Source organism: Drosophila gunungcola (genome assembly GCF_025200985.1).
Source record: "Drosophila gunungcola strain Sukarami chromosome 2L unlocalized genomic scaffold, Dgunungcola_SK_2 000007F, whole genome shotgun sequence".
Classification (NCBI taxonomy): Eukaryota; Metazoa; Arthropoda; class Insecta; order Diptera; family Drosophilidae; genus Drosophila; species Drosophila gunungcola.
The window spans coordinates 3,672,467-3,695,751 of NW_026453162.1; the positions used below are offsets into that span (position 1 = coordinate 3,672,467).

At 34.4% G+C, this 23,285-nt stretch overlaps 1 protein-coding gene across 11 annotated transcripts in view; it reads right to left on the bottom strand.

Annotated features, from left to right (window-relative positions):
- Window positions 1-19,951, bottom strand: part of LOC128253131 (trissin receptor) — a 51,274-nt gene extending 31,323 nt beyond the window's left edge. For 5 of the 11 annotated variants that reach the window (XM_052981296.1, XM_052981304.1, XM_052981305.1 and 2 more), the window contains exons 1-2: window positions 19,183-19,951; window positions 18,152-18,634 (exon numbers count right to left, since the gene is read on the bottom strand). The gene's annotated coding sequence lies outside the window, so the exon portion shown is untranslated. The remainder of the gene's footprint in view (window positions 1-18,151; window positions 18,635-19,182) is intronic. The other 6 variants (XM_052981302.1, XM_052981301.1, XM_052981300.1 and 3 more) reach the window with 6 other exon arrangements.
- Between the last annotated feature and the right edge of the window lie 3,334 nt (window positions 19,952-23,285).

The following is a 23,285-nucleotide window of genomic DNA, read 5'->3' on the forward strand; positions in this document are numbered from 1 at the left end:
AATGGTTAAATTCATCGTACGATAAAAAAAGTCTTATTAAACAAGAAAGGCAAGCCAAAGTTTATATACCCTTGCAGATTTTCCGAAAATTAAACATTTTTAAAAAAATAAAAGTACATCGTTGTTCGATTTTAATAAAGTTAAAACCGTAATTCTGAAATAATAAAAAGTTGTATACTTTTAAGCACATTCAAAACAATTATATGTATATTTTCGACGTAGTTCTAAAATTACTATATCTCAAAGATATTTAACAATTTTATTATTATTAAAATTTCAATTTAGTTATAATTATTGTTTTTTTTAATTTTTTGTCCAAATTAAAATCATAGTTCTGGAATATTTAACCATTACCATTATCATAAAGAATATAAAAGAATTGAAAAAGCATGTTTGTTTGTTTCATTAATTTTTGCTATTATTCATATGGGAGCTATCTGATATAGTCGTCCGATCCGGCTCGGAAAGGTGTTATCCAGAATGTGTTGTGTTGTGTTGATTGCACAAAAATGTGTTAGTGGTGAATCTTTCAGGAAGTTCGCACAGAAAAAAATTTGCAAAATCAGTTATTTAGTTGTTAAAACTGTCAACTTGTAATACACTTGCCAGAAAACAATGCGTAAGCTATCGTGCAACATTCATAAAAAATGTACCCAAAAATGAACATGTTCGGCTTAAAACTTTTTTTTTAAATACAAGAAAAGATTTATAGTTTCCAGAAATTTTTATCTGAAGTCTAGGAAATTTTTCTTAAGAAAAAAAGTTTTTCTTAAACATAGAAATAGTCGCCCTAAACTGAAATCGCCCTAAAAACAAGAAAAATTTTCTGTAACTATTTTTTTAATCATGGGAAGGCTAACCCTAGAAAATGACTATCTAAGAAAGTCTTTGCTAAAAATTCTAAGCGTAACCTAAAATTAATTAATCTTAAACTTAATTATTGGATAGTTATTTTATATATTTTTATAATTTCCATGGGAGCTATATTTCAGTCAGAACTTTGCCGTCCGTTTATAGGAATAATCGTATAGCTAGCATATGAACTATTGAATAATTAAGCTGAAAATCATCATAGCTTCAATGTTTTTAAACATACACGTAAGTAAATCATAATTTTAACGTTTTTAAGAGTATTTAGTTTTTGAAATAGCTGCAAAGGTATATGAACTTCGGGACGCCAAAGTTTGCTTCCTTTCTTGCTTTTTTTAAATTTTAAATGACTTTTTAATAATTTAGGAGTTCAGAATTACGCTTTTAATTTTATTAAAATCGGATAACGATATCATAAAGCTGCCAAACAATTATTAAATCATAATTTTAATGTTTTCACGAATATTTAGTTTTTGCAATAGCTGCAAGGGTATATGAACTTCTGCTTGCCGAAGTTTGTTTCCTTTCTTGTTTTTATATATTTTTCTAATGCATGGTAAGATGCCCTACAATTGAGACACATTTTTTTAAATTCTAGAAAAGTTTTCCATGCTTCCGGGGCTATTTGCCCTAGATTTTAGGAAGAAATGCCATTAAGTAAAGAAAAAATTTACCCTAGAATTTATGGTGGGTTGCCATTGATGACATAAATAGAGCGAATTGTTGGGTAAAGTTTGTTTTGAGTGTAAGTTTAAAACTCAGAAACTAGTTTGCAAAGTAACGGGCGGACGGACAGACATGGCCAGATCGACTCTCCAAATGATGCTAATTAAAAATACAAATACTTAATAGGGTCAGAAATGTCTCCTTCGATGCGTTGCAATCTTCTCACTAAAACTACAATACCAAGCAAGGGTGAAAAAAGTGCGCGAGCCCACACAACCAAACCCTTTATTCACCAGTGCTTCATTTTAAACGTTTTCCTAGAAAATAATAGCAGAAAAACAGGGGAAATGTGAGAGTTGTCGCACTGAAGAGAGCTTCCGATACGGAAATTGTTTGGCGCTTTAATGAGTCAAGTAGCTTTGAGTTGAACTTGGTGCTTGCAGACGCTACGAACTCTAAGCCTGAGGCAAATATAAGCTGGCACTTGATTTGCCTGATAGTGATTTAATTAAAAACCAGCAGCAAGTGCAATGAAGGCTTCCTTTCAACTTAGTTCTATCGCATGAAGAGTTGTATAAGCCAAAGACATTAGCAAATAACAGCCAACAATGGCTTCGCAATACTTTAAACTAAGCCATTATTTCAAAAAGGATAATCATATTAACACTACATTTTGTTAGGATATTTTATCAATTTAAGATAAATATTATTAGAGGTGATGTATGCTGAAAACGAAATAAAAAACAAGAAGGAACCCCAAAATCCAGTGTCCCGACTACAAGATACACGTTACCATAATCAATTTCAAAACAGATATGCCCCCACGAAACAATTTTATTTAAGGTGGCGCCATTTTTTGGACTGTGACATTTTTGAAAATAATAGCTAGATTTGAAAAGAGTCTACCGATAGATGCGTCCGAAATACACATACAGACCTATAACTAACTTCTAACATTTCTCCGAATGGACGTGACAGACTTTTGTGGGCATGGAATTTTTTTCGGCGAGCAACGGGCAACTTAATATCGAAAAATTTTAAAAAATTAAAAAAAAATTAAAAACATCAAAGTTATAATATTTTTTTCGATTGTTCCTATGGGAGCCATATGACATAGTCGTTCGTTTTGAATAAAATTTGAACCGTAATGCCAAAACAACTATCTAAAAAAAATGTAAAGCTACAACTAAGTTATAATTTTTTTTCATTTATTTTTTCGATTGTTTCTTTGGGAGCTATATGCTATATATGGGAGCTATATATATGTATACCTTATAGTATCGGAGATGTCTGCTTCACTGCGTTGCAAAATTCTAACTGAAATTATTATGTCCTCTGCAAGGGTATAAAAAATTGAGTAATTTGTAGCCAGAAAACGAATCAGAAGAAAACCACTGAAACGTGCTCATACAGCGAACAAATTGCAAAACAAACAAATTATTTTTCGATTTTTGTAGGGCGAGCAGCAGTAGCCCAAAATGCAGCATGTGAATTCATGTTGCATTCAGTTGGAAGCGCGTTGCCGGTAGCAGTCAGCCATGGAGTGCAGTAGAAATTCGGGGGTCCCTCCCAATCCGCATCCTTATGTTTGCGTAATTTGTGCTCAAGTAAGGACAATAAGTGGTAATTGAGTGTGCCGACAAAATGAAGTGAAAAATGCCTTTCACTGCGTCAGCTCTTGTTCCTTTGCCAAACAAATGTACATTCATATGTACGAGCGACGAAAACAACAAACACTATTAGCACAGAGCGAAGCGGATAGGATGTCTTCCGATATTCCGATACATATTTAAAACAAGAAAGGAAGCAAACTTCGGCAAGCCGAAGTTCATATACCCTTGCAGCTATTTTAAAAACTAAATACTCTTGAAAATGTTAAAATTTTGCGTGTATGTTTAAAAACATTGAAGCTATTATGATTTGCAGCTTAATTTTGATAGTTCCTATGGCAGCTATACGATTGTTCCTATGGGAGCTATATGCTATAGTCTTCCGATTTTGTTGAAATTTAAACCGTAATTCTGAAATATTTAACCATTACTATATCTCGAAGAACTGAAAAAAAAATTAAAAAACACCAAAGTTATAATTTTTTTTATTTTTTTTTATGATTGTTACTATGGGAGCTATATGCTATAGTCGTCCGATCCGGCTCGATCCGACTTATATACTACCTGCAATAGAAAGACAACTTTTGGGAAAGTTTCATGCAGATAGCTTTAAAACTGAGAGACTAGTGTGCGTAGAAACGGACGGACAGACGGACTGACGGACAGACTGACAGACGGACAGACGGACGGACAGACGGACAGACAGACGGACAGACGGACATGGCTAGATCGACTCTCCTATTGATGCTGATCAAGAATATATATACTTTATAGGGTCGGAGATGTCTCCTTCACTGCGTTGCAAACTTCTGACTGAAATTATAATACCCTCTGCAAGGGTATAAAAACTCATACAATTTTCGGTAGACCGTACAACGATTTGTGTTGATTGCACAAAAATGTGTTAGTGGTGAATTTCAGGAAGTTCGCACAGAAAAAAATTTGCAAAATCAGTTATTTAGTTGTTAAAACTGTCAACTTGTAATACACTTGCCAGAAAACAATGTGTAAGCTATCATGCAACATTATTATAGGTTACTATGTTTTTGCTGGCTTTTTGCGTCAAAGTTTTCAAATATTTTGAGATCTTAAAAAAGGGTACATATAACAAAAGTGTTAGCAGAAAAAGTGTTAGCAGAAAAAGGTCGAACGTTTGTTGCAAAAAAAGACTGCTTTGTTTATAGTTGCCGTACACCCAAAGAAAAAAATTAACTAAAAAGTGAGAAAATTACCTACTTTTTTTGACATTTGGACATTAGACCAGTTTTCAGGACCTAAAAGCCCTTAAACTTACATTTGAAATTATTTTATTTTTGTAATTTTTTATTGTTTTCTTTTTTTTTAAATAAAAGTATTCTAATTATTATTTACTAAATACAGCAAATTAAAATAGTTTAACTTAACTTAGTTTTTATCATAAGACTTCAAAACGCACACGCTCTACAAAAAGTTGTTTAAGAACTTTTTCTTTGAGGTGTTTCCCCCCTCAATAATTAGAACGACTTCTCATCAATTCCATGTTCTATTGTAAATATTATAATGTAATTGGTTATAACTTTTGTTTATTCATTTTAATCAAACATTCAAAACAACCTTTAAGCTTCTCCCGCCGCCATTTTTTAAAAATATGTTTCATATCTACAATGAAATGAAATTCCTTTTACTTATTTCCACGAACTAATTTTACTGCTCATTTTGAACTGCACGCCTCACTGGTTACACACATATCATCTTGCGCATTTAAATACGTTTTAATAAACTTTTTTCTTAAAATTAAGAAACCAGCATTGCGCATTTAAATGCGTTTATGATAAAACTATGTTATTTCGGATTAATTACTTGCAGATTTTATTTGCTACATAACTTTTCACTTGCACTTTCACTAAAACTTTACGTGATGGCATGTCACCGATTTTAAGGCGATAACAATAGCATTAAACTTTCCGTCAATTAGTTTTCTCTATCGACATTTCGTCCACCTCTAGCATACACCTTACAGTACAACATTTATGCGTAATTAAACTTAAAATAATTCATTTAATTATTAACTGTATAACAATAAGGTACTAATTCATATATTGTATTTTACTCCACCAATATTTTTTCGAACTGTTTCACTAAAAATGGTTTGAAAGCAGCTAGAAATATTTAGGTAAAATGGACTACTTTTCAAAAGGATATTGGCCTAAAAAAATTATCCACGCTTAACCTTAAAGGGAGTTTTAGGAGTTTTAGGTAATGAGGTACATAAAGCTGAAATGCACAGCCTAAAAATAAGTCTACTATTTCTCTGGGTGCAACTCTCCATAAGTTCGTTCGGATTTGGTCACACCACGAAGGTGTGTTTTTGAAATGTATGCCTAAGCTACTAGCCCTCAACATAGTCTTCCTAATTGTAGTTTCGGCAGATCATAGGATAGTGTTTTGACAGCAGAGCAATAACTTCTAAACTAACTGTCTGATTTTAAATAATGTTTGAGTCTAGATATGACCGAAACACACGTATACAGCTCAATAACTTGTCTCTTCCATATCTCAGAGCAACATGACATAAACAGGCGATAGGTAAATAATTGTAATTTTTTGAATCAACAACAATTTTTTGTTATTTTAAACTTATTTCAAAAAATTCAAATATGTGTTAATTTCTGAAGGAATTTTAACATGTTTTTTAGACCAGTTTTTTGTACCAACGATTAGCTTAAAATAGAATGCAACTCAGAAAATGTATGGAACTTTACAGCTTAAAAATTTATTTTTAATTATTATATTATGATATGTATCGTCTACAGTAGCGGACAAAGAAGTCCGGACAGGCAAAAAATGTACGTTTCGTGAATTTTTTTAAGTTGTGTTTATTGTTTCTAGAAAAGCTTTATTACACGAATTAAATTAATGTATTTTCTAACCAAAACAACTCTTTTTTCGATTCCAAAAAATTAAGGAAGCTGAACAAAATTAATGTTGTTTATTTTTCAAGTATGTTTTAAATTATTTAAAAGCCATTTCTAGTGCTAGTATCGCGGAGGCTTACATTTGCCGATCGCAAATGTAAAAGCTTACGATACATTAAACGAGATGTTTATTTAATACTTATACTTAATAGACAACACGAAAAAAAATCCAAACCGATTAAACCTTTTAACATATTTTACACCCGTTCAAGGTTAAGTATAAATTTAACGCTTAAATGTTATGCTGAGCAATGTACGTATATGCATTTCCGTTTCTGATTTTGTCCGCGGCCAGGGCAACGTCAGAAAAGCCCCACCAGCAGTTTCCGAGGCTAACAATCCGTTAGGCAAAACCAGCTGCAAGGTGGTGCAGGATAAATGCGTTTTCACGATTTGGTGTCACGCTCTGGCTGCCGTCGATGTGTACACCGCGACCTTGGTCACCTTTTGTCCTTTGGCTCGCCGCGCCATTGTTTGCCAAAAATATGCAAGGGGAACTATTGTTTGCCTACAGGGCTACATAGCACGGAGAGAAAGGCAGGGGGAAGCAACACTTTGGCGTGGACCACGTTATTGGAAGCCAATTTAGCAGACAACTTCGCCGGCATCGGCTCAAATGGCAGCATCGCGAGGGGCAACCCAACCAATTTGTGCAACAACAGTGCTGTAGGAAGAGATCCGGCTCCGGCTCCGGGTCCGGCTCCGGCTGCTCCAGTTGCATATTTATGGGGGCCTCGGAAATTAATGTGGCTCGGATTGCAGAAGGAGAAACAGCTTAAACGTCAATTGGCAAACGTCTTTTCGCGACAATTTTCTTTAAATTTGCAATTACTGGCTCCTTCTGTCCCGCCCCCAGCAGCGTTCGCACCGACATCGAATAATTTATGACAGACGCCGCAAAGTATTGGGGACAGAAGGCAACAAATTCTGCCGGAGTGGTCGAAGATTATGCAAAGTTTTCGACGCCTGCTAGCGGCATTTTCAGCATTTTCAGCACCAACTTCCCAACCGAAAAGTGCCCGCTGGAAAATTTCGATTCAGACTGGAGCAACTTTTGGCTGTGGGCAATGTGGACAATCATGAGAAAATTGGAAAGCGAAGGCCGGAAATGACAGCGATATGCGCGAAGGACTAAGCCCTCGGATTTTACAGTAAAAAAAATGAAATGCGTTCAAAATGTCAAACCCGTGGGTTTTTAGAACGAGCTCATTGCGCTTTAGTGGTCAACAAAAAAAATAAAAAAACTAAATGCCAAAAGAGCCTTGCCCATGTAACTCCGTTTGAGGTGAAGTGCAAATGGCAACATTCCAAAACCACAAAACAGAAAATCAGCAGCGGTCCTGGTGGTACCTATTTTTAACGCAAACAATGGGGCAAGCAACATGCGTGCTGAGATTGTAGAAGGTGTAAATTCAAATTTTCATTTCCTTGCCTTGAACTAAAATGTTGTAAACTCTTAGATTATCAAAATTGTACGGGGTGTCGCTTGAATCCAGTTTAACCAGCCACAGGCAACCTTTTTGATTTCTGGGAACATTTATTTCCAAATTGAATAGCTGAGTTGGGGCAGCGGGCCGAATGAGCCAGCGCTTAAAATATAAAAATCAATACCTTTAAATTATTTAAACCATTCTAATAATTTTCAACTGTTAAGCACGTGAACCTTGAACCTTAAACTTGAACTTGTGAAACAATGAATGTAATGTTCAGGTATGAAACTGTTTCAAAAGTTGAAAATTCAACTACTTGTGTAAACCAAATGTATACCCAAATATAAAAAACCATTCTACCTGGTTATGAAAAATTCTCCTTTCTAATTTTGTGTTGCTATTGGTGTTATATTGTCAAAAATGAACACATTTTGTGGTATCCTTTTTTCACACTCCTTTTCAACTCAGCATGTACGTCACATAATCCTTTTGACAAAAAGTTATTAATAACAAGCTTTTTATGAGTTAAAACAACAAAATGTACAACAAGACGAAATCGTTGCTAAATCAGTTTGTAGTTCGGACTCGACTTTAATTCAATTACCCCAACGGTATCCCAAATGTAAATTATAAACCAATGCCAGCTATAAAAAAAAACGTTTGAAAGCGATTCCACTCCGAAGTATTAAAGTGTAAGAGACTGTTTTCATTTTTTGGGGAATTATTCCCACAACACAGCCTGACTCGATTCTAAATGAGTCTTAATGTCATGAGCAACCAAAAGGGGAGGCTTTCCGGCCAATTCTCCATGGCATCGACACTTGAGTGTTACCATCACGAGAAAATAGGATAGACACGCTCAAGATTGTTGTGATTTCCCAAGAATGGCCGGTTGAAAGTGAGCGCTCTGGGAAGCCTAGAGCTCATTAATTAGGCAAGACCACAACTAAAGATAGGAATTGAAACAATGGCCTTGGCGGACCTTGAAAATATGCTCAGGACATTCATCATCCTCAAGTGTCGGTCGGTTGTCGGTTGGTCGGTTGGTCGGCAGGCAGCCACATAAATATTACATTATGATTATGAAGGCTAGACTGCTGGGGTGAGTGGCGGGTGGAAAACTTTTGCTTGAAATTAATCAAGCACTCGAAAAAACAAGACCAATACTGAAACAGCTCTTGGGCGTTCATTATTTTGAGCGCCTCCAGAACGCTGTTGGCCATAACTTTGTCCGCATCTAATTGAAGGAAAAAACAATACGCAACACGTGCAAAACTCGTCGCGACGAAAGACATAAAGACGGAATGTAATAAAGACGGTTGCATAGCTTGGAATACATTCGCCCTTCTTGTAAGTTCCACTAATCAAATTACCAGCAGCCGACAATTAGACCAATCATTTTTTTTAGCACAATGAAAGCACACGTTCGCGTAGACGACGATGTGATGAATACATTTAGTAACACCACTCAGTCGCACTCACAACGAGTCAACCTCTTCACATTTGCTCCCAACTTTCGATAGCCCTTTGGCAGATGCCGAAAAACAACGTCACATCGTCACGTCTACGGCATTTGACAAGTTTTTCATACGATGCCTGTGCTGCCGTGGTTACAAGATAAGCCAAGTTTTAGCATTTGATTCAATTAATAGGGGATTGCCCCGACCCAAAACACGAAACTTTCCGGAAAATTGCGCAACTTGTGGCTTACTCATTTGAAATTCAAGAACGGCATTACCCTTAAAGTATTTTGAAGTGTGTGCCCGGAAGTCAGATTGCTTGGAGGTTTTCTTAAGAGTTACTGAAACAACTATAGAACCCATTTAACATAAGATTGCCGAAGACTAATTATATTATTTTCGGGGAAACGTCACCGAGTTTAAACTGCTTTGGAAAAATGATCATTGTGATATGGTCAATTTTGACTCAGAGAGCGTATCAAAAAGTCCACACCCATCCCAAAAATCTATTACCATAATATGCCCGCTTTTGCGTTGCTGCTTCTGCTAAAGTGGTGATATTGCCCCCAAGACAGCCCGTCGTATCTTTCAAATGTCATATTGTGTATGTGCCTGCTATCTGGCGTTCGTAATAATTTGTCCTTGCGGCAAAGATCCTTTACCCAGCTCCTCTTAGCTTTTCCGCCTATACACCTTGGGGTTGGGAGCTCGTAAGTTTATCAGTTAGGCGCCATCTTCTTGGAAATTCGCTGAAAGTGCAGGTAAAACTTGAAGCCGAAAATTGATTTTGCCCCAACATCCTCCCTCACTTGGTGGCTGTTATTGCTGGCGAACGTTACATTTAATTTACGCCATCGAAATGCAGGCACACAAACGAAAAATGTGATTTCCTTGCCGAGTTTATGTGGTCCACGGTGATGAATTATTTTATGTTTGCTTTTCCGTCTATCAGTTTATGAGCGTGCATAAGAGCGTCCAAAATAATAGCCAGGCATTAGCCCCACTTAGGAAGTGGAGAAAGACGAAGTGCTGCAGATATCCATGGGCACTTATACTTTCCTATTGAGCTACTTACATTTTAAGCTCAGACTTGGACGGAATACGCCAAAATAGACATATTAATGATCCTAGAAATAATATCTTTTTACCGATTCATTTGATTTATTAACTGGGGCTATTACGTTAACATTTAAGGGGTGAAGTTATCAACGCCTTACCATTCAATGCAGAGCCATATTTGGCTGTTGTATACCCAAAATAAAACTGAATATTTAGTTTTAATAGGGGTGTCTTGAAAATACACTATAGACAGTATTAAAATATAATAGTTAATACAATACTATACCGAAGAGTCTAAAACTGTTAACCTTTTTTTTAAACCACATAAGTTATATTTTTAAACATTCATGGTATTAATTTAATTCTCTTCTCTTATTGAGAAATTTTTGATACCCAACAGTTTAAAGTTTATGTAACAACGGTTTAGTTTCTAAGTCAAATTTTAGTTAATCACTAAACTTTCTATCATCTTATAAGAATACCACTTTATACTAGTTTTAATCAATCCCCACAGAGTTCCCTTTACAATTTTATTTTCCATTAAGGGATAAATTAGTTTTATTACAAACGGAGAGCTCTGACTTAAACACATGCACATAACAATGTCAAAAATAAAGTATTTCGTTTTTGAAGCCAAAACGGTTGGTTGATATAGGTACGAGAAAATAAAAATGAGTTCAAATTCGGCAAATCCCATATTCCCGACGGAAGAAAAAAAAATTGAGATTTTTAAAAGTGAAGACAAAATATTATAAAACTAAGAACTTTGCAGTTGTTTTTGAATCAATTTCGTATTTAATATTTTATAATTATGTTTAATAATAAAATACTCAACTATATATGTTAATTTATTTTTCTCTAGTAAAATATATTGGTTATTTATTTTTTATAGCTGTACATCGACTAATGAATAATCTTGTTGGTTTGCGGTATTTTGTTGATTTTGTTTCGATTCATTTAAAACTAGCGTGAATGAAATCATACATTTTGTAGTTTTTTCAAAAAATTTAACAATACCACCGAAATTCTTCAGACCAAGCAAGCATTCAATTTACATTCCGTGGAACTCTTCAATTATCCGACAATTTACATACACAATGGGCATTTTAAAATTTTAAATACATACATTTTTAAATAAATTTATCTTCCATGTTGTAGTTTTGTCAAAAGATTTGACAATGCCTCCGAATTTCTTCAGACCAAGCAAGCATTCATTTTACTTTTCGTGTGTCTCTTCGATTATCCGACAATTTCCATACACCTGCCTGCCACGCCCTGTAATCGAAACAATTGCACCCTGACAGAAAATCCAAATCAATGTCACCATCGTACAGGTAAATCTTTTTGCTTGTTTTTCCGCCCACTCACAAAACATTGCTCTCTTGACAAAATGGGCTTTTTGTTTTTCACAAACTCGTAGTGTTTTTTGTCCCCGTTCAATTTCCTACCGCTTAATTTGCTGTCCAATGCTTTGCACTGTGGGAATCGGGAATCGTTTTCTAGGTTAGCCATGGATTTATTGTGTCGGGTTGCCAAATGAAATAGAAGCATGTAAATGAAGAGCAGAATAATAGATAAAGAGTGAGTGCTCCTCATTGATTTATTGTCCTACTGGATGTCGATGTGTTTTGAAATAAATGCCAATATAAAATATTTTTGTCAAAAGATCCAAATGTCAACGTTTTGAATTTGTTCATTTAAAATTGTTATTTCAAACTAATTTAAAGGTATTATGCAAACATTTGTGCTTTAGGATAATCGTATACATTATTGATTATTTGACAAAATATTAATATGTGTATTATTTTATGTGTTATTTTGGTTTAATGTTTAGATTGGTTTAAATTTAGTAAAAGTGTAAAGAGATAGAAGAACTATATAAGCTAGAGATTTGGGATTTGAAGCGTAGATGTGTAAATTTGTCGCACCCACTGATCTCAAAAAGTTTCTCACGGCAATCTGAACAGGAGTCGTATATTTTTAGTCAAAATTATTTATTATTTTCAAATTGATTGAATGTAATTTGAATTTTGAAGAATTTTTTTTCGTGTTTGTATTGTTGATATTTTGCTTCAAAGTTTTTTTTTTTTTAACGTAAGGTATTTTTGCACATGGAATGAAATGATAATTTGATTCTTGTTTAATGTACCAACAAGTTAATACCGGACCTGCCACTAGCCTCATAAACTTCAATTTGGTAAACGATTTTTGTAACATTCTGAATGGATCCACAAAGTTTTGTTCCTAGCAAGACCCGCTAATTATCTAGAGGAACCTCATAACAGACTATAGCTTCAAAGCTAGGCACCGCGAACAAATCGTTCTTTTGGCTTACCATAGACAACTCTAGAGGCCAACAACTTATTTACCACTCTGCTTGGATAGTCTTTTCCCTTCCGCCACTGCCAAATTTGTACAGTATACTAACTGCGTGACAGTGTCTTCCAGTTGTGCAGGCGGAAATTGTTTTGACGTTTGTTGTGGTTTACAGCCCAGCTGCCAACAAAAAACAAAAAAACACCCGCTCATCTTTACTGTCGCTTTCTGACGATCTGACCCTTTAATAGTAACCATAGATGTACCGGAGTTTTGTTTTTTCTTTGTGTGCAAATGAGATTGCGGTTTCGTCGCTTGACTGTTGTTCCAGTTCGTTAGCATAAATTTGTGTTGCGCTATATGTACAAATTCGCCCCCGCCTGCCCGCATTAAGAGTTGAGTAGCTAATTATCCTCAGTAGCGTGGAAGGAGTCGAAATTCCATGCAAATGAGTTTAAAATTGCGCAAAACACAAGCAGGAGCAAAATGCTTAATGAATGCATTGCGCAAATTACACTGCGGAAGCCACAGGATTGCATGACGTTACCATCAACCGTCGGGGACCAACTTGAGGGAAGAGTGACGTGGCTGGTGTCTCCTGGCTAAGTTGGCATTCCAAATGGCTGTGAGCTAGTTTATTTTTACGCTTTTCACGCCGAAGGTCAATGCGCACAACCTGACCCTGAATTAAAGTTGACTCCGATAACTTGCTGACTAAATAATAAATAGACAAATAATTATTTGGTCAGCACGTTACTGGCATTCATTTTCGCCAATCGATTTTGGTATATGAATTACATTCCCTACATGCCGTTTCGGCCCATAAGGGCAGATTTAATTGGTTAAGGGCAATTTTAGAATCAAAAGTGCAACCTGACCCAAACTCGGTTGCCAACCAATCACTAAACCTCCCGTCGTTTCCGAGAAAATTGAATACGAATTCGGAGGGGCTCAGATTTTGATACTGCTTCGCTCGCTAACTATTTAGATAAAAACGATAAGACAAATAAAGAATTTTTATTCGGACCAAACGAATAACATAATGGGTCATAATCCAGTGTAATTAGGTTTGCCAAAAATAATGTTGATTAATTATTTTTAGAAACTTTTCCGATTTTCGATATTTTTGAGATTAGATAGAACCCGCACCGTAAAAGTTGTTTTTGAAAAATCGTATAGAAATTCAGTGTCACAGATAAATATCCATACAAACAAGTAATCAAATTTCTTAACACTTATAGAAATAATAAAAAAAAACTATAGGTTCGTTTTAAATTGATCAATCCAATTTTCTAAAATAGTGTGGCAATGTTGCTTGATTGCTTTACCAATTTTTGATTAATTCTTTGACCTGAAAATATAAAACAACTTTTATCATCTGCGGTATCACAGAAATCTCCCACAGTTTTCGGAGCAGTTGGCTCAAAATCACACCGACTCAGCGCCGATTTCCTAATGTCATTTTAAGTTCCGACATTAACAACGCAGTGAAGGACAATAAAATGTATATACAGTGATAAAGTATGTATATTGTACATTTATTCTTGACCAGCAAGAGATACACAAAAATATAAAACCTTTTTTCCATTTCATAAATATGGTCCGGACGAATAATTTTAGTAACTGCCATAGGAAGATTGTTTTTCTTAAAATGAGCAACAATACTCTTAATGTGAGCACTAATAAATAATATAAATTACTTTTCCTTTTAAGCAGACCGAATAAAAAACAAAACACAGCAATTCACAGGACTATCCGACAGTTATGTGATACTTTAAAGCCCTTGGCCTAACTTCTCATCTTTGACATATTAAAACACAGGACTTTCTAATGAAATAAAACGTTCATAAAAAAACGTTCATAGAAAAGGACCCACAGATAACTCGCCCATTAGTAAGCTCAACGCAAAAAACGAAGCCTCGGAAATGGAACTCTTAAAGCATACCACAATGCAGGGCACACGTTAGTTTGGGTCTAAGAAGCCTAGGAACAAAAAACCTCAGCCTGCAAAATATGATAAATGGCAGGTGCTTAATCCATAAATGATATATACAATACTTTTAGTTTGTCAGTCATGTTCAGGACTTGTCGGGGCTTAGTGTCTGGACTGGGACATACATAGTGCAGAACAGTTGATTCCGAGACTCAATTAAATTAAGATTATGCTGTGGTGGGGTAATGTTCTGATGTCAGATTTATACTACGCCCAGTTCACAATTTAAAAATGTTGTGATATGTGTCTATCTGAGAGAAATTCCCAGGAGTGTGGAATGTGTACAATTGAAATGTACAACCACACCTTTAAATGTAATAAAATCAAAGAAATTGATTTATGGTTTTTTCGTTTTTCACCACAAGAGCCAAAATACATGCTGTAAAATAACGCAGCCTTACTCGCCAAAATAAAGGTGTAAAAAGTCAGCTGGGAATTTTAGTTTGGAACACCGCCGAAAGTCGTAAAAAAGCTTATAAAAATTCGTAAGCAGGCAGCCATAACTCATAAGCCATGTCACAAGAACTTTACGTTCAATCGTTAACTTTTTTTATTATTTTAGAAAATTGCCAATAAAAGAAAACGTTCGGGAATAAAAATACATTTTCTAAATTTAAAACAAATTATCTCTCATCAAACGATAAACAAAAATTAACGCTAGTTCAAGTGCAACGATGAGTGAAAATGTGTTCTTTATATTAAATTTTGATTGCCTTCGGTTATTTTATTAATTAAAAATCCTCGGGTATTTTTAGTTTTGAATGGTTTAAAAATATTGCACCAAAGTCATATTTCAAACTCATGAGAAACAAGGCTTTGTTGAAAAGTCCATTTGTATAGATACACCCCAAAGTAATTTCATTTCGGACTAGATTGCAAGGCAAGTTTAATGAAAGAACCAACTTGTTTTCCCAAGATGAATAAGGTTTGCAAATTATGTAGCGCTTTGATAATATCACTTTTACGGAAAAGCAAAAAGTTAATAGATTAGTCTTTCAAACATTTATTTGAAATAATCAAATTAATTTATGTTTGCATTCCAAAATTCCAAGTTCTAATTAATGCATGTACCGTACAAAGGCGTGCATCCCAAAATTAATTTGATGCTCCTGTATATATTCGAATAGCCTGTCGCCAGCAGAAAGTGCGATGGAAACGGACCCGCAGAACATGGGAGTGGGAGGCTTTCTCCCACCCTTATAGTCGAGATGACAATGTTTGTCATTTGCGCTTCATTGGGTTTTTGCCAGTTGTGGGTGGTTGTTGGCGATTTCGTTCATGTCTAAGTCAGACGATGATGTTTAATCTGTTAAAAGCCGGGCTACCCAGCTTAACAGGTATACTTGCACACTCGGGATTCACATGGTACTACCGGCAACAAAATTTAAGCGTCACCCAAATTATCTTGCACACAGTTTTGATTCTCAGCCTAACAAGGTCTTACTTAAACACAATAAAACAAACAACAAACGACGGCACTCGAAACGAGTAAATATCTTTCCCGAAACGACTGAATCTCTGAATTGTAGAATTGGAGAAAAATTGATGTTTGATAGCATCGATGTTTGTGAGTACTTATTAATCGATGTTTTTAAAATTAATAAATGGTTTTTTTCAGTCCTAACCTATATTTGAAATAAAAAAGTTAAGCATTATCATTGAAGTGCGTACTATTTAATAATGTAAAATTGTGAATTACAATCTATATAAATGTTTTCAATTATTTTTTGGACCGCGTTCAACAAAAGTGGCATATAAATGGATCGGGAATATTTTGTCGTCAAATTATTGTATTGTATGATTGTAGTACATTTTGTTGAGTTTTTTAATTTTACCGTCCATTTTTTGACCTCAAAAGGTTAAATTTTTTCTTTTTTACGCCGGGGCCTGACCCGTTCTCCCAGAGAAATCTGGCAACACTTTGCAATTTTCTGGTATTTTTTTGTCGATCTGAGTACCGAATTTAGTATATTTCTGCTAATCGGGAATACTCAAACTGTATTACTTGATAAAAATCGACTGCCATACGCTTAAAACATGTTTTAGAAAATCAATATACATTTATAGAAAAGCTGAAGTATAAAACAAATCAAAACAAGAAGGAAAGCAAACTTCGGCAAGCCGAAGTTATATACCCTTGCAGCTATTGCATTAATTAAATACTTTTGAAAACATTTAAATTATGATTTACTGAGTTAGCACTTGAGCACACAAAAAAACATTGAAACTATGATGATTTGCAACTCAATTATTAGATAAATATTTTATATATTTTATTATTGCTTTGGGAGCTATATGCTATAGACGTCCGATTTTGATAAAATTTATACCATAATTCTGAAATAATTAAACATTGCTATATGTCGAAGAACTAAACAAAAAATTAAAAACAGAAAAGTTATAATTTTTTTTCATTTATTTTTCCGATTGTTCCTATGGGAGCTATATGCTATAGTCGTCCGATTTTGATGAAATTTAAACCGTAAATCGGAAATATTTTACCATTACTATATGTCGAAGAACTAAACAAAAAATTAAAAAACAGCAAAGTTATAATTTTTTTTCATTTATTTTTCCGATTGTTCCTATGGGAGCTATATGCTATAGTCGTCCGATCCGGCTTATATACTACCTGCAATAGAAAGACAACTTTTGGGAAAGTTTCATGCAGATAGCTTTAAAACTGAGAGACTAGTTTGCATATAAACGGACGGACAGACGGACGGACAGACGGACGGACAGACGGACGGACAGACGGACATGGCTAGATCGACTCTACTAGTGATGCTGATCAAGAATATATATACTTTAATAGGGGTCGGAAACGTCTCTTCACTGCGTTGCAAACTTCTTGACTGAATTATAATACCCTCTGAAAAGGGTATATAAAGCAGATACTTTTTTTCATTTAAAATTAAATGAAAGATGTATTAGAAAATCGATAAAACTTTTATAGAATAACTAAAGTATAAAAAAAATAAAATAAAGCAGAATTTTTTTTTTCATTTAAAATAAATGAAACATTTTAATGGTACTGATAAGATGAAGTCGTAATTCTCAGATAGGCAATTAAGTTGCAGTCGAGTGTATAACCATAAATTTGAAGACAGTCAACTTGTAAAATCCATTTCCCAGCTTTATTGGGGTTCAGTAAGCAAGTATTCCTGGAACAAAGCATCAGACTTGCCACCATAAAATTGATTCTTGAGCATGAGTAAAGCCATAAAAAGAAAATAGTAATTTTTAACTGTATTACAACTTATTTTTAGGTCTACTCTTCATCAAAACGTAACATTAGCATTAAAATGTTGACGAAAATTCTTGGGTAATACATTCCACCCAAATTTAATGTTTCCGCAAGGAAACCCGAAGTAGACCTTAGGTAACATGTATGTGTACATTCAGAAAGCACGTGTCAACACATTTTTCAAAAGGAATCTTAATGAACCGTTGTCTATCTGTTTGCAGGCTGTGGTCTGGTGGTGATGTCAAAATAGGCAAGGACCTGTACAAACACAAATCTGCCATTTGTTAATCGAGACACGAACACGCAAATCAAAATCACAAATAAACACGAAAAACAAAGACGCAATCCGAATCAAATGGACTCAGGCACACCTGCGACAAGCTGTCATCATATTTATTTGTTCTCTTCGAAATTAGGAAAAAAGGTATCCATTTTTGTCTTCCACGTGCGAAGAGTAAAATTTCTGTTGATTATCTTGGAGTCTACCTTATCCTTTGAGAGATTTAAAGATAAAAAAAAATATTCTTAAACATAAAACATTCTTACCTTTAGGTAATATAAGTTTTTCCAGAACTTGGGTTACCCTTCCTTTTGTCTCGTGCTTATTATCCGATAGATTAGTTACTTTTATCCCTTGAAAATGGACCGGCAATAATGTTGTCGCCTTATTCAGGGTATTCTGCCTTGCGTTGTTTTTGTTGAGCAATTGGATTCGTACATTTTAAACATTATTTTACAAACACAGTTACACTAGGTTTTGGTTTTGAATAACTTGAATGTAATGCTGTGATAGACTTTATTTCAGATAAACATTACATTTCATTGGGTGCCGTCAAGTTTAAGTAACAAAATGCTTGGTATTTTTAAAAATATTTTTGTTGTTCTTAATGCTCTGATGCGTTGCACTTGTTGTACCGCGCCTTTTTGCGAATTTCACTTATTGTAAAAATGGCCTTCGTTTTTCAAAACCGATTAGTAAATTATTATTTTGCGTATCCGAAATTATTTTCTCAACGAACTTGTTCAGTTCTATAAATATCACAAACAAAGCATTAATTTCTGAAATCATTTGAAACACTGCCCAAAAAGCCTATTTGGCTGTGAAAATGTATGCCTCATATTTTTATTATAGAAATAATAATAAAATTTCACATTGTGCTTTCTGTTAGGAGGCACATCTTTGCAAGATGACGAATATCTAATCACAACTTTCTGAAGATTTCAGAAAAAAACACTACGTCAATTGTGTGCTTTCTTACACCTGAACAGGTATTTTTTCGATTTCATAAATTTCCTTTGATAAATCACCTAATTTGATTTGTCAAAACTCTAAAAAAAAATGTGTTTTATGCTCTGTCGAAAAAAATTAAGTGGAACACAGTTCATTTTTAGAATAACGTTTAAGAGGAAAACGATATCAGAATATTCAATTTTTAAATTTTTAAACAAATGCTTTTTTACAATAGCGTTATTCGTAAAACTATTTTCGAACAAATTCAACATTTGATAAATTATGTTCTGCCAAACTTCTGACATCTCGATGCAGTTCAGATCAAAGTTTATTCATATACACTGACAGATCATCAATATTTCAGAAATCACGTTCCTGTCGAGCCCGAGCATTCGGCCAGACGAACCCACACAATCGCGTGCGCTTATTCCGATTACTTAGTACGAAAGCGAATGAAATATTATCCAAAAAGCACTCTGATCAGAGGGTCCGAGTTTTCCTTCGATTTCTGCATTTCGCGTCCGATTCGTTTGAGATGCCGCGACATTCTGACGGCTCCGGCTCGTTCCCCTGAAAGCGGGCTACCGAAACCGCCCGAATATATGGCAGTCTGCAACTGCTGTTGGCCAAGTTAACAGGTCTGTTAGCACTCTTTATTGTTGTGGCAGGCTTTATACATTTGCGTCACGTGCTGCTGGCTGTTGTTGTTGCATTGAACTTGAACTAGTGGCGAAGTTGTTGTCGTTGTGGTTGTTATTGCAATTTTCCTGTTGTTCTGACATTGGCGCGCGTTTCGCCGGCTGTTTATCGCTGGCATTCGGCAGCTTTGCTCACCACGCAGGCGCTCTAAATTGGGAGGACCATATATTTTAATTTTTGGTTTAAGATTTCATTTGGTGTGCTGCCGCTAGGTCAGTTCGTGCCAGGCTGGTGCTATTGAAAGATTAAACAACTTGGTCCTGTATAAGCATAAAGGAAAACTAATTATAAATGCGATGTTCAAGGAGCCCACGATGGCAAAAAGCGCAATGTCTTCTATACTGAATTTAAATGTAGAGTTAAATATGATCGATTGAGTATCTTGCGTTATTATTGCCCTAATTTTGAATAACAATAAAAATTAGAAGGTTAGCTACTGAGTTTTGACGATAAGTTGACTACGCATTAAAACCAGTGTATACAAAAGGCCGCAGCGAAAAGTGCCTTGTGTGTTTTGGCATGGCTTGCATTTAAATACATTATGTTTGCTCCATTCCGATTCTTACCCAGACTTCCAGAATTTAATACTTCACTGCAAATGATTGTTGTTTACAGGGTTATATCACTAACCATACAACATATGTTATATACAGTTAGAAGGCCGAAAGAAAATCATTTTCAGAATGTTTTCTGAGAAAAAATTTAAATTTATTGATCTTAAAAATTGTTCACATACTAAGGTAGTTTTTAACTGTATTTAAAGACGGGATCCTTCAAAACAGATTTCTTAAAGTAATGTTAAATCTAATAATTAATCCAAGGAGAAAAAATCTTTGATTAATTCCTAAAAATATATTTAATAGACTAGAAACATAAGTGACTAGAAATATTAAGTAAAATTGAATAATAAGCTAGACATGTATTAGTGAGTGAGTTTTCTCACCTATTTTTCAGTGGTACGACAAAACCCCAAAGTAAACGAAATAAACGAATGAGAACGAGTTGGAATTGAACGATTTTATTCAAAAAAAAAAAAATATGTTCAAAAGTTTATTAACATACATTTATTTATTTATTCTATATTAGAATGCAAATACATTATCTGGCTTATGGCTATTAACAACGCTTATCTGAGATGGTCGAAAAGTTGCAACACATATTAATTCAGCGGTTAATCAGTGGTCACTTTGCGCTAAATATGTTGTTAAACCGTTATAATCAATCCTATTAATATCTTTGAAAACATTTATCTATACCTACATACACTAAATAAGCTAAAATAATCTTATAGCCGGATTCCATTGGCGCATCGTATAAGCCTAACGCTCATTTACATACGCACACAGGGCTTCTCCGTAAACCCGTTTGTCGACAAGCCCAGCTGATTGACAGTAAGACCGTAAGACCAAAATTCAATCACACTAGAAAGAATAAACTTATTACGCTGGCGTAACTGTTCGTCGATCTGAGTACTAGACTTCAAGACTAGTAAAAAGTTTATTCTTTCTACACTGGTAAAAAAAAAAACGCATAGTGAAATCAAGCATTTTTATCAATTATAAAAAGCATTGATTTTAATAGAAAACATATTTAACATATTTAACTCAAATATTTAAAGAGATGTTCCTCATATTAAAATCAAAGTTTTCCATCGTTATTTTTACTATTTTAAAGATCTGAAATTTTGTACAGTATGATGAATGTTTTTTCATATTTGATTTAAACATTTTAGAAATTTATCAGAAACATTAAGCCATTTGTTTTGAATATGAAAAATGTTGAAAACTGTATGTAATTGTTAAACGGCAGCAATATACAGTTTGTCAATTAATTCTTTGCAAAATGAAAAAAGTCAATAATATCAATTTTCAAGATTAATATTTATTAACAAAAATACGAATTATTTCAGTTTTTCTTTTATAATACTGTAAGGGTGATTCTTAACTATAATTCTGAATTACAAAATTTATATATTTCAACATTAAACACAGAAAAAAATAACAAAAACAAAAAAATAACAAAATTTCAGTTGTCAATTAATTCTTTGCAAAATGCAAACATTTGTTAGATTCGTAACCAAATGTAACAATTTATGTTCTAATATTTCGTATGGTGTCCTTTGGCATCTAATACTGCATTTAGGCGACGAGACATAGACTGTATAAGGACATTTAGGTCATAGTATTCCAGTATTTTCTTCCATTCTTCTTGGATTGCTTGTATTAAAGCTTTTTTATTGGTTGGTCCCCTTTTAGCCACCTTCTTCTTTAACAAGGTCCACAAATTTTCGATGGGGTAAAGGTCAGGACTCTGAGCTGGAGTGTCGATCACTTTGCTGCAGTTATACAGCAGCCAGGACTTGCAAAGGAACGATTTATGTTTGGGGTCGTTGTCCTGATACAGTTTGTACTGAAGTTTATTTCGGTTTTGATGGTTAATGAACCCAAACGCCTTCACGCTGTTTGTTAGTTCATTTTTTAAAATGTCCAAATAAAACTCTTTGGTCATTATTTCATTAAAAATTCTAAGCTCTCCAACACCTTTGGATGAAATACATCCCCAAACCATTACAGATAGTTTGCCAAACTTCACTGTTGGTATTATATTTTTTTGTTTAAAGGCTGTTTTCGGCTTTCTCCAATATAACATTATCTTAGTTTCATCACAAAAGATGACGTCGTTCCAGTACTCCGCCGGCTGGTTAGCATGGGCAATAGCAAAGTTGAGCCGCCTTTCGATGTTTAGCGCAGAGAGCATTGGTTTCTTTCTCGCTACGTGTGATGAGTACTTGTGAGTATTGAGAACTTTTCGTACAGTCTCGTGGCTCACAGTTACATTGCAATCATTTTTTAACTCCAATGCTAACTGCCTGAGTGTAGTTTGCGGATTTTCGCCAATCTTTTTCAAAATTTTTGATTGATCACGTCTGGTGAGCTTTTTTGGTCTGCCTCCGGAATTGTTCAGTTGAAGCCGATTTTCCTTTTCTGCCCGATTAATGATGTTGTATATTGTCCTTAATTTAATGTTAAACATTTTTGCTAACTCCTTCGCCGTTTTACCCTTATAATAATTAAAGTAAACTAGTTGAATTCTATTTTCATCAACACGTTTGCCAGGCATTGTTAATAATGCGAATTGCAGTCAATTGTGCACTTGTCCAAACCAAAAACGCAATGAAAATAAGAGATAAGAACACATCCAAGACGGACGAATTTATTTCTCTCGAATTTGATTTACCGTTGCTTGGTTTTGTGCCTCTCTTTAGCTTGTGTTTGCAATTTGCAAAGAATTAATTGACAGATTAAAATTTGTCATTTTTTTGTTTTTTATATTTTTGTAGTGTTTTATGCAGAAATTTATATTTTTTTTAATCCATAATTGTAGCTAAGAATCACCCTCACAATATTATAAAAGAAAAAATGAAATATGTAAATCATATTTTTGTTAATAAATATTAAACATCAACATTAATTTTATTGACATTTCCTATTTTGCAAAGAATTAGTTGACAAACTGTATATAAATGCTGAACAACATCAACTTTTGAATTAGTTTAGGCAGACGAAGAGGAGAGAGAGAGTAAAAGCAAAATACGCAGAAAATTCTTTTTTTCATGTTCACATACATATATGAAATACATTATACTTTTATGCATTTGTGCTTATATTCATGTGTACAGGAACATACAGACATTTGTATGTATTGTAAATGCAAGGTCAAGCAACCAAAAAACGAAGATCGCGTGTTTGC